General features: G+C 37.9%; 1 protein-coding gene across 2 annotated transcripts in view; it reads right to left on the reverse strand.

Annotated features, from left to right (window-relative positions):
* The window catches only part of NYAP2 (neuronal tyrosine-phosphorylated phosphoinositide-3-kinase adaptor 2), a 251615-nt gene that overhangs the window by 202379 nt on the left and 36810 nt on the right, over positions 1-12426 (reverse strand). The window lies entirely within an intron of this gene.

Consider the following 12426-nt stretch of genomic DNA (forward strand, 5'->3'; position numbering starts at 1 on the left):
GGGAAGGTAAGTCATGTTTATTCTCATTGTATGTATCATAATCACACTAGTGCATAACATCAAGGACATTTATACCTCAGTTTCAGAGAAAGCCATTCCCTATCTGGCCCATAACTGATAAAATGATATGATCAATTATGAGGAAATCCTCATATTAAAGGGGGCATGCCACTCATCATTTCTCAGGCTTTTTGGCATGAAATGGTGTCTTGCACAGATTATATATAGCCGAGAATGTGAATACAGATATGGATATAGGTCAGAGGTACATGATTTGAATGTGAGCTGCCAAGTGTTAAAATAATTACTCAGCAAAGACAAGCGTATCCGTTTCCTATTGCCCCCGTGATAAATGGCCACCAACTTAGTGGCTAAAACAACTCAAATTCATTTGCTTACACTTCCAGAGGTTAGAACTCTGAAATGGGGTCTCCCTGGCTAAAACTGAGGTGTCTGCTGGTCTTTTTAGAGGCTTCAGGAGAGAATTTGTTTTCTTATCTTTCCAACTCTACAGGCTATCCCTACTCCTTCGTTAAAGACAACTTCCTCTGTCTCCGAGCCCAGCAATGGATAGTTAGAGCCTTGCACAGTCTCCATCCCTCTGACTCTTCTTCCTCTTTCTTCTGCATTTAAGGACCCTTGTGATTACACTGTGCTCATCTAGATAATACAGAAATCTTATTTTACCATCACCTCTTAGCAACCCTAATTCCACCTGTAACCTCAATGCCACTTTGCTGTATAATATAACACATTCAGAGTTTCCAGGAATAGGACATGGATCTCTTTGGGAAGCCATTGTTCTGACTACTATGCTAAAGTTCAAGCCAATATCACAACCAAAGCTGAAATCCCGGGCACTAGAAAATACCTGTAATCTTGTATAAACTAATTAGTATTGAGATTTATTTGTAAAAATTTTAAATTTTTACTTTGGAACACAAAAGCATTCATTCCTTTGTTTAAAAAAAATTAACAGATTGGCACTTTTCCTGGAATCCATCTTCTGCAATCTTAAAGATATTATACACTGAAAGTTCTAAAACAGTAATTAATCGTTATTCTATTGGCTGAAACGTTAAAATAATTGCCTTAGAATTATGCTACCTCCTTCTGTTGTTTTTCCTAATCTGTATATGTATTTACTGTCCTAAGCATGAATTCTCACAAGCCGGATTTCATAGTCTTCAAGATAGGTGAAGCTGGAGAGAATAACAAGTAGGGCCTACCCAACTGAATCAGAATCTGAATTTTTACAAGATCTTTGGCTGATTTGTGAACAAATTAATGTATGAGAAGCACTGATATAGCAGAGTCTCTTACTTAATGTAAACATTTAGATTAACTGTCAGTATGTTTCCCTGTTTACATAACTGTTTCAAAGGCCTTCATTAACGTTTTGTGCATAAAATTAACAGCTTTCATATCATAGTTTCATTTTCACAATAATAAATAAACATTCATACTTCCCATCATTGATATACTTTTCAGTCTCTAAAGACAGCGAAGAACGTATACTCTGAGTTACATCTAGCATGCTTACCTATATTTGAAAGTGAATATACCAGAATGTTGAATGTTTTGCCTTATTTTATCACTGATCTGGGTATGTGAATTGGATTTGAAAGTATCCTTAAAAGTCTCAAGGGTTGAATACACACACATTTTAAAATTCTGGGAATTACACTGAAATAGGCATTTGGTTACTCTGCCTTCCAAAGGCCATGGATAAAGCCAAAGCTGAAGTGGATTTTAGTGTAGCACTAAGGGTGAAACTGAACTGTGGTTGTGTGCATGTGTGTGTTTTAGTAGATTTTATTGTCTCTTAACACCGATTTGGAAAGGGAACAAATAAAACTAAACAATAACAGAAAATTAATCAACTTAACACCATAGGCACTCTTTGTCTGCTTTGTTGAGAAAAAATCAAATTCAGTGGGAAACTCTAAAGTTGTCCTTACGTATTCGAGGTATTCGAGAGGCTGTCAAGTGAAAGAGGAAGGAAAAAACTGTACAGTAAAGCCCTCAGGGGTAAAACTGAGACCAACGTGAAGAAGTTACAGGACGAAGGATTTCATTCGTCCTAAGAAATAACCTTCCAACCATCCAAGAGAGCTAGGTGTCGTGTCCAAGAGTAATATGGCTGCCTTGGGACCTAATGAATTACCTTCTGCCTGAGGTGCTTAGCTTTAGGCAGAATGACCCTTTGAAATGAGCTCTGCAGAGGGGATTCAAGTTTCATTTGGATGATTAATAATAATGGCTCACATTTATTGAGCCTCTCCTAAGAGTCTGACACAATGCGGATGTAACTTACAACCTTAATTTGCTGAGTCACAACTCCATTAGGTGGGTGCTACTGTTTTCTCTATTTTAGAGAGAGGCTCAGAGAAGTTAAAAGACCTAATCTAAATTGTGCACTTAGTGAATGGCAGGGACATAATTAGAATCCAAGTCCCTTGGATTATAGTTAGACTGAACCAGAATAGACTTGGACCCTCGTTGTCCCTCAACCAGAGCAATTGTAATTTGTGCCCAAAAAGCCTAGGATGACTCTTACTTATAACTATGATGTTTTAAATTTTACTGCTTTCAAGTTATTTGATGTGAGTAAATCAGTCAATATTTTGCAATACAATTTCCATAAATTATGTGTGTATATGTGTATCTAGAGTTATAGATAATAGAGACAAGAAAGTAGGGGTCTGTTTACCTATTGCACAGTGATTAAGAGGATTAAACAAGTTAATGGGAAGCAACTTAAGAGCACATGGTTTAGAAGAAATTCACGAAATGTTTGTTGAATGAATGTACAAATGAATAGACTTTCCATTCTTAACATATCAGATAACGGTTTTAAAGCCAAGAAAAATAACATTATTTGGCCCACTATTTTATGATGTATTTGTTTAATGCCACAGAACTTTGTAGCTGAGTAAAATGAGCCACGTGGGCTGTGTGAGCTTTCATGATCAATTTGAATGAGAATTAGCCAGCAGTTCCTATTAGCTATAAAGTGCTCCACCTGTTACTTTAAATTACAGTCTTGGTAATGATTTCCATAAAGTAAACATCATCTGTTCAGTCTGGTACATGCATTCATCTTGTATCATATTTTTTAAAGGCAAAGCAATATTTTCTAGCCTCTAAATTACTCTTACAGATAGTAATGGAGTTTCACCAGATCTAAATCTTCATAGTATAATAATAATAATAATAATAATAATAATAATAATAACTCAGTTTCATTTAAGTGCAATGAAGTAATTCTCTGTATGAAAACAGGTACATTTTGTGTTCCCACCTATGTAATTATTAACACAAGGACACTGTTCGTATTGTAAGATCAAGGTCATTTAAAGTAAAGTAAAGGCTTTTGTCGGTCACCATGGACAAGAACACATGGTGAGGAGAGTTCTAAATGAATCCCAATGACTTCTTATCTTTCTGGTGACTGGAAGTGGTGGTTGGATCTTTTGTCCCTAATATTTCCTCATTTTTCTCCCCCATTTTTGCCAATGCAAAAAATGAAAAGATGAAATCCTTCCATAACCTGGTTCCAAACTTTCTTTTTAATGTAATTGATTAATTCTATTACTCCCTTTAGCATTTGCAGAAGTGACTTACTGTTTTTGCTATCTTGTATTTAGTCATCTTTTATGTGGTCATGGCACCCCTCTGTTGCGTTTTGGACCTCCCCTCCCCTCCTCCACATGGAATTGTCTCAACAACTGCAAAGGCATTCTCATGTAGAATATTCAGGCTTGGCCAAAAGCTAAGTCTTCTGGCCATAGATGGTTTAAGGATGACCAGTTAAAACCACTACCTGGAAGAAGACATACTCTTTCTACCGGTCTTTAGCCGGGAGGTTTCAGACACCCCATAGTGCCTGAGAGATGGCAGAAATCCAGAGAGACAGAGTCTTTGAATGGCTACAAGATGAATACTCATAGAGCATTTACAGAGTGGCCCGCCCAGTGCTGTACCGCATACATGTAAATACACTGTTTTGTTGGTTGCAATAATCATATGCTCATGTCACAGTTGAGGAAACTGAGGGGGTTTTAGGGGTGCCAAAGGGCACACAATTATCAAGGGTCAGAGCTGGGGTTTGAACCTGAGAAGGTGGCTTGCCATAACCACAACCTTTTCTGGCCACTTCAAGTGAGCAGTTGGATCGTTGTAGATTTTGTGTTATTGAGCTAAAAAATCCCACTGACTTGGGTTTGCCATCAGTGCTAAAAACCAGGGGCGCCTGGGTGGCTCAGTCGGTTAAGCGTCTGGCTTTCGATCAGGTCATGATCTCACGGTTTGAGGGTTCGAGCCCCGAGTCAGGCTCTGTGCTGCTGGCTAGCTGAGAGCCTGGTGCCTGCTTTGGAGTCTGTATCTCCCTCTCTCTCTGACCCTCCCCTGCTCATGCTGTCTCTGTCTCTCAAAAATAAATTTAAAAAACATTTTTAAATGTTAAAACCAGACCAGTCTCCTCAGAAACAAAATGTGTCTCATGAGTTTCACTCTTTGTATTTACTGACTTTAGAAATACTCCACTAAACCTATTCTTTCGAGCTGACTGTTTTCTGCCAAGTCCTGTTTCCAGCATGAAGCCCTCGCCTGCCCGCCCTCGCCTACAGGACTGTTCCCTAGTTAGCACCATAAACCTACATCAAAGTACAGCTGCTAGTTATCTCCTTCACGTATTGGATTTTCTGTTACTTCCAATGTCCACATCATTTTTCTCCCAAATAAAATATGTGTCCTGAAGGTAAAGGCCAAGACTGTGTATTATTCTTCTCTGATTCCTCAGGGTGAATCCTACAAAACTGGTATCTAACAAATATTTGTAAGGTGTCAGATTATCAGAACTAGTTATGGTGCATAGAAAACTCGGGATTTGTCCTACGGCCTACGTGTTGTGCATTTAAAAATGAAAATGGATTTTATAAGCAACCAGTCTAGATTTTACTTTGCTTTGGTGTTATATGTATCTAATGCATCTAATGATCCTGTAATACTGCTTATTATTGCATAGCTTTTGCTATAGCAAGAATCAATTCTCAAATATAAAGTAAATCTTTCCTCCTAGTGGATCAGAGATCAACTCTAAAGCATTTCAAGAGTTCTTCTGTGTAGAATATGTGTTGTTTCATCTGATCCTCGCAACAGCCTTGTGAGGTCAGTACTACCACATCCCCAAGATAGTAGAGGAAAATCAGATTAAAGGATAAAAGATTGGCAGTGCATGGACATCTACCATTACAGTGTAAACTTTTGCATATGCACCTGAACTCATTCTGCTCTTCCATTTGATTATTTTATGGTCAGCAGAGTATCTGTCACATAGTGCTCAATAAATATGTATTTGTTTGACTGGCTCTTATGCTGCTTCATTATTAAAAATGCATTCAGTGTGCTACATCAAATTCTCCAAGACACAATGAGATGCTGTAACATACAGACATTTCCACCATCCCCAAGGAATTCAGCATGCGGTTTGTACAGAAATGATCTGTTATAAATACATACATGTCCTTTTCACTCAGCTGAGTTGGTGCAGAGCTGAATGTATACCCACCCACAAGGGCGACCACAAGAAACAAAGCCCACAGTGTGCAAAACAACTTGAAAATTAAAGGTCTAAACTTAGACATTGCTTATTGAATCCCTGCTGGCTAATTTTGATTCTGGAGCATGACAAAAACAAGGGCTTGCCACCATTCAGTGTTTCTGAATAGCAATAATAACTTTGAAGCTAGGAAGGTGCGACTTAAAGTTAGAGCCCTCTTCGAAGAGAGGAGCACCAGCACACATGTGGGCTTAGAACTGGGTGTGACCACGTGTACCCACAAGGACTGTGACCACATAGTAACTGAGTTCTGGGAACCAATAATTCAGAAACCTTCATGACCCATAACTTTAGTAAAAGAGGTTCATTTAAGGGTTAATTCATTCTTGTACTTCCTCTTTATTTTTTTCATGTTTATTTTTGAGAGAGAGAGAGAGAGAGAGAGAGAGAGACAGAAAGACAGAGAGTCAGAAGCAGGCTCTGTCCTATCACCACAAAGTCTGACGTGGGGCTGGGGCTAGAACCCACAAACCATGAAATCATAACCTGAGCTGAAATCAGATGCTCAACCAACTGAGCCTCCCAGGTGCTCCCTTATACATCCTTTGTAAACTGGTAAGTAAAGAAGAGCCACATTACTTTGAATATTTTATTAACAGAGAGGTATCTACTTAAATAAACTAAGATCCTTCTCCGCCTCCCCTAGCCCCTGCATATTTTGATCTAAATCCTTCTCCCTCTGTTTCCTACAATTCCTCTGCTCTCTTTGGAGAGTGATCCTTCACCATCAGAACAATGTCGCTTTCTCCTGATCTTTAACGATTATTGATGACTGTCCCTGGATTACAGCTTGTGTCCTCAAAAGCAGGTGGTGGTGTGTTAATTGTCTGAAAAGATTCCAACTCCCCCACTTGGCCTGCTGTCTCTCTCTTTTCTGCTTTTCTTCCAGAATGCCTTCTTTACTCCTCTTCCACAGGGCTGACTCTCTCAGTAACCCACCACCACCACGCACTTGTATTTTGCGAGCAAAGCTGTGAAGGCCAATCTCAGGTGGCAATAAACTAGTTCAGCTTCAGGTTCATTTGCTTTTCCATCACAACTTCAATCTTGGTAAATTCCACGTCACATGAAATCCCCTCCTGAGTTCTTTTTAAACTAAAGATCACACCCAAGAACATCAAGAACATCCACAGAAATTACATTTGTTTGAACAGCTGTTTGGAACTGGGCTTGCTTTTTCAGAATCTTCTTTTATAATCTCTTGATCAGGGAGCTACAAGTTCAAATTGCTAATATTGAATTAAGCATAAATAAGGCAGTGGAATGTAGAAGACATCGATTTTACCATTCCCTGGCCATTTCCGAGTTCCTTCTTGTTTAGTGCTCTGAGTATCATAGATTTCTTGTATTTGATCTTCAACCTCTTTTTTAAATCTAATCATTTTGTCTGATTCGTTCATCCATTCTATAAGAATTTAAAGAATTGATAGTAGATTTGAGGTTCTAAACTTCCAGTTTGGAAGTACTCAACATTTTTTTTTAATGTTTATTTTTGAGAGACAGGGAGAGACAGAGTACGAGCAGGGGAGGAGCAGAGAGAGAGGGAGACACAGAACCCAAAGCAGGCTCCAGGCTCCCAACTGCTAACACAGAGCCTGATGCATCGCTTGAATCCATGAGCTATGAGACCATGACTTGAGCTGAAGTCGGACCTTTAAATGACTGAGCCACCCAAGTGCCACATCAACATTATTCTTATTTATATTTTCTTATTTGTAGTGCTTCTTTAGTGCTAGCATCATTTAGTAGGTTTAGGGGTTATGATTCAAATGACTTTATCATTGATATTGTGTATTGTTTTTCTAAAAACTAATTTTAATTACTTAATTAATTAATTTAGAGCATGTGCACACAAGGATAGAAGTGGCAAAGAGAGAAGGAGAGAGAGATAATCCCAGGCTGCTCCATGCTGTCGGCCCAGAGCCCATAGCAGGCCTCAATCTCAAGAGCTCTGAGATTATGACCTAAATCTACACCGCCCATGTATATTGTTTTAATATCAAAGTCTCAAGGTTTATGTATTAGACTTGGTCTTTCTTGGATATTAGTATCAAATATATTAGGATACTTTAAGATTAACTGGTTTAATACATAAGTAGGTTTTCAAATACAAATAACAGTAAAAAACAAACATGTTTTTAACCAAACCTGAAATAGCTTAAATGATCTTTTATGGAAATGATGGAACAATGGGGTCCAAACCTCGGTGAAAGGGAGCAGTTTCAGCAAAGCAAGAAGTACCCTGACAGCCTTGCATGTCTCCCTCTAGGCGGGGTGGGGGAAACGACAAGGTTGGACCACGGTCTTACTAGAGTCTTAGACAACTCCCTGCAGTTTGTGCCACAGCCAGTGGCGGTAAACAGTCTGATGAGGAGCTGCTTCGAACCCTGCTTCAGGCTGGAGATGTGGAATTCCATGGAAGTCTGCAAAACTGCTAGGCTACAGATTCCTGCTGGCTTCTCAATGGAAAAGACAATGTTCACACTGTCTTGCATATGGTCTCTCTGGTTCAGAGTCATCCTGTGGGACCAGGAACATGGGGAGCGAATACCACCCTGATCTTGACTTTGCTGTCTATATAAGTGACAAAGTGTCTGAATCCATTCGGGCTCATTGTCTCCATAGCAGCCAAATGTAACGGCTGCAGCAGTAATCCTGGTGGCCCTGTTAATCACCCCGTTGCTGTGTATGAACAACTTTACCACTTAACAGGACAATTTCAATCGCCTTGAAGTATATGCTGTTTTTAATAAATCAATATGACATAATTGGATCTTACAATGAATTGCAAAGCACTAAAAATTGTTCACATTGGTGGGCACCACAGTAATGGATTTTCTCTTTTCTGGACCCTCTTTAGTTACTACTTCCTTCCTCTGTGTGTTGTAACTTCATGTTTTCTTGTTCATAACGTAATTGGTAATGTAACTATTTTTTCACATTTCCATCTACCCAGCATAATGAGTTATTCACACTGAGGAGAATTATTTGTTTCTGTATTCCAGATTCAGCAGAGTATAATGGATTGAATGAATGGGTGAATGAATGAATGAATGAATGAATGAAGGACAATAGCAGCTAATCCTCATTAATGCTTCCTAAGTCCCATTTACTTTCTAAGTCATGTAATTATGTAACTATCACAAAAACTCCAGAAGTTTGGGACTAGTTTTATAAATGAGGAAATTTAGACAAAGAAAGCTTATTAGCCCGAGATAAGATTGAATGTCAGGACTAATGAGTAAGTAAATAGCACATTTTATCAAAACATACTAAGAAAAATTATTTGACTTGCATTTATCTTTCATATATTTCTTTAATTAAAACACTTTGGCCCTAATATCTTCTTTGCAATATTTTATGCAGCACTTTAGTCTAATACATTTTTATTTTATTTTATTTATTCACTTATTTATTTTTAAATGGTTATTTATATGTTTTGAGAGAGAGAGAGAAGCCCAAGCAGGCTCCATATTGTGAGATCATGACCTGAGATTCCTGATGTTTAACCAACTGAGCCACCTCAGTCCCTCTAATTCATTTTTATTGTTGTGCTATACCAAATTGGTCTTCTCAGATTGCAAGTCTTGTATGTATGTATGTATGTATGTATGTATGTATACACACACACATGTATTTTTTATACCATCTTAGAAGGTATCACAGGTCACATAAATCACATTTTGACCATTCACATGAGAATTCAGTTAATGCGAATCCACATATACATAGCACTCAGTAGATGAAAATATATAAAGTGTACTCCCAGTGTGAAAAAATGGTCAAGTGAGAGAGAGAGGCACTGTCTCTTCCAGATGGTGCTTGGAAAGCCTTGTTACTCTCTCATTCGAAGATCTGCTTACTCGTTTCACAGAAATTCAAGCTCTAATTAAGCACCAGAAATGTCAGTGAATCAGGGTGATTTTTATGTTCAATTGATACAGTCCTTGTTATTCTTTAAAATATTAAAAGAAAAAAAATTATGATACACTTTAGCAATTGGGGGAAGGTAGGATTTTGGCAAAATTGTGCACCAAAAATAAGTTAACATTTTCTAGTAAGAGTAGTTGAAACATCTGAAGATGTTATGAGTAACCCAAACATGTTTGTAATGTTTTGCCACAAAAATGTCAGTGATATGCCTCTATAAAATTCTTTTTGCAAAATAAAACAGGTTTTATAAATTAGGTTATGTGAACATCAGTAAAGTACCATGTGACACAGCTCATAGTTAGGTCAATAACAAAAAACATGGACTAACGTTTTTTCATTCCATGTGTTTTATGCTGGTGGGGAGGAGAGAGGAAGGAAATCTCCCAGATTTTCAGTATCTCTTTCTGCAACTTTGTGGGAGAAGCAAATGAATAACATAAGTAAGTAGGATCATCTTTTAACATGTTTTTATGTGTATTATTAACATTTCCAAACTAATTTGAAAAAAAACGTTAGAGTTTTTAAGGCTCCCTGTTGCTTTAGAATGGCATGATAAGTTGGCAACGAAATGATGTGAAGGTATTATTGTCCCAGTAACTGGCCCATGATTACTTGAGCCAACTCCAAAATCTACTTCATCCCCTATCAAGATGTAAATTCTATAGAGCCTTTATTACAAAATAACTAATTATATTCCTCACAAAGTTTACTCTAATTAATTGAACACATAGTATTCTCTTACATTTGAGCCCCACATCTTGTGTTACCATGTCCTGAGTGTGTGTGTGTGTGTGTGTGTGTGTGTGTGTGTGCATGTGTATAAAACCAATACATCAAATGACTCAGGTATGTATAGGTTTCTATACAAATCTATTTGGGGAGATTTCACTTTTTAGAAGCACTTCAATCTGTATTACAATTTTATATTCATATATGTTCACATCACTTGAAATACCACAGATGGCCTGGGACACAGATGGCATGTGTTAAGAAAAAGAAATAGTGAACTCAAGGAAGATGTAGTTGCCAGCACACATAATTTAATTCATATCGATTCTGGTTAAGTTGGTATTGAATACATTAGGCCCCACATGTTGAATTTCTATGGGCAGTGTTGATGCCATCAAAGAGAGAAAAGAAATCTCTCTGAGAATCAATGGCTTGCACAGTAATTCTTTCTGAGTAGTTGGTTACCATTTGAATGTACATAGTTTCAGCCTTTTAAAATTGTTCCAAGGTTATCCAAAAAAATTATACCATGAGCAGATGACTGCCATTCAGTGGTTCACTTATTCAGTACAGAACTACCAACTGAGGTTATCTAAATCCAACTAGTAGCTGCCATCTTGGCTTGACCCAAGACCATACAAAGAAATGTGTAAAACTACTTGAGAGCTGACAGATCACACAAAGTCAATAATGTGATCTCTATAAATGTTTGTTAATTAGACAAATGACCCATGATGATTGCTTTTCTTTCTGAGTCCACATCTCATAAAAGGACTTTACCAGTCCACAGGGAAAAGGATCAAAATTGTATGTTACAATTAGTGTACAGCTGTTCCTCAAAAGAAAACTCAAAACTCTATGAGTAGCATTCATATAAAATTCCAAGAACAAAGTACTTGGTCTAGTGATGAATGAGCCTTGTCATTATTTTGCAGGTAGTTTCCTGTAGATGTGGTTCTATTTTTAACATGAATATGACATATTTACCCCCACCCCATTTTTTGCCATGGAGCCATATATGCATCAGAACCATCATTTCATACTACATTCAGAGACCAGTGCTGCTTAGACAAAAGCCTTGATGTGTAAAGAAATTGGTTTGCATGAACATCAGAGCGGCCTTCACTTAGCACTTATGTCTACTCCCAGAGCTGTGAGTCTGGGGGTCTTAGAAATGCTGCCTAAGAATGCATTAGAAAAGACGGGAAGGGGAGGAACTAATATTTAAGCATGATGGTAGATGATTTCCTTTTGTTATCTCATTAAAGCCTACTACAACTCAGTCAGATTGGTAATTACCTCTCTTTCATAAGTGAAGAAACTAAGTCCCAGAAAACCAATGATTTCCTGAGATTAAAAGGCAAATGTGTGACTTGAGCCCAGAATTTTCTGACTCCAAAGACTTTCAAGAAAGCAGCAATGTTGGGTTGTTAGTTGGCCAACATGGGCTCTCTCAGGAATGCTAGCAATGTGTAATAAAAATGAAGGATTTTTTTCTTGTACAATTTGTCAGAATTCTAGTATGACAATGTGGATACCAGAGATGGAAGAGTATCTGCCACATTCCCCAAACATAAAATCAGAGAACCTTTATAAGCAAGGAGCATCTCTGAAGGACTAGTGCCCCCATAGTACACTCTTTGGGAAATACCATCTTTTCTTGTCCCAACAGTCAGGTGAACTTGAGAGACTAGATCTATGTGAATTATTTTATGGAGAAGATATTACACTAAGCAGCCTAGATGTATACAGCCCTTGGGTCAGTATGAACTATAGTATCACTATATGCACCTGTAACTCAGTCACCAGCCTCAATTCTCCTGCCCAAATGCTCATTTGCTTTACTGCGTAAGCTCGTTCCTTTCCTTCTTGGGTTCTGAGTTTTTGCATGCTAATTTTTGACTTTAGGCAGGCTTTATACAATAAAATCTTGGTTTGCAAACATAATTCATTCCAGAAACATGTTTGCAATCCAAAGCACTTGTGTATCAAAGCGAATTTCAGGAACCATTGACTCAGTTGTGATCATGTGACATTTGGTCTCATGTACTACTTGTAATGGAAGGCATTGCTCGTTCATCAAGTTAAAATTTGTTAGTAATGTCTGCTTGTCTTAGGAACACTCACAGAACGAGTTACTC

This window comes from Suricata suricatta, chromosome 3 (genome assembly GCF_006229205.1).
Source record: "Suricata suricatta isolate VVHF042 chromosome 3, meerkat_22Aug2017_6uvM2_HiC, whole genome shotgun sequence".
Classification (NCBI taxonomy): domain Eukaryota; kingdom Metazoa; phylum Chordata; class Mammalia; order Carnivora; family Herpestidae; genus Suricata; species Suricata suricatta.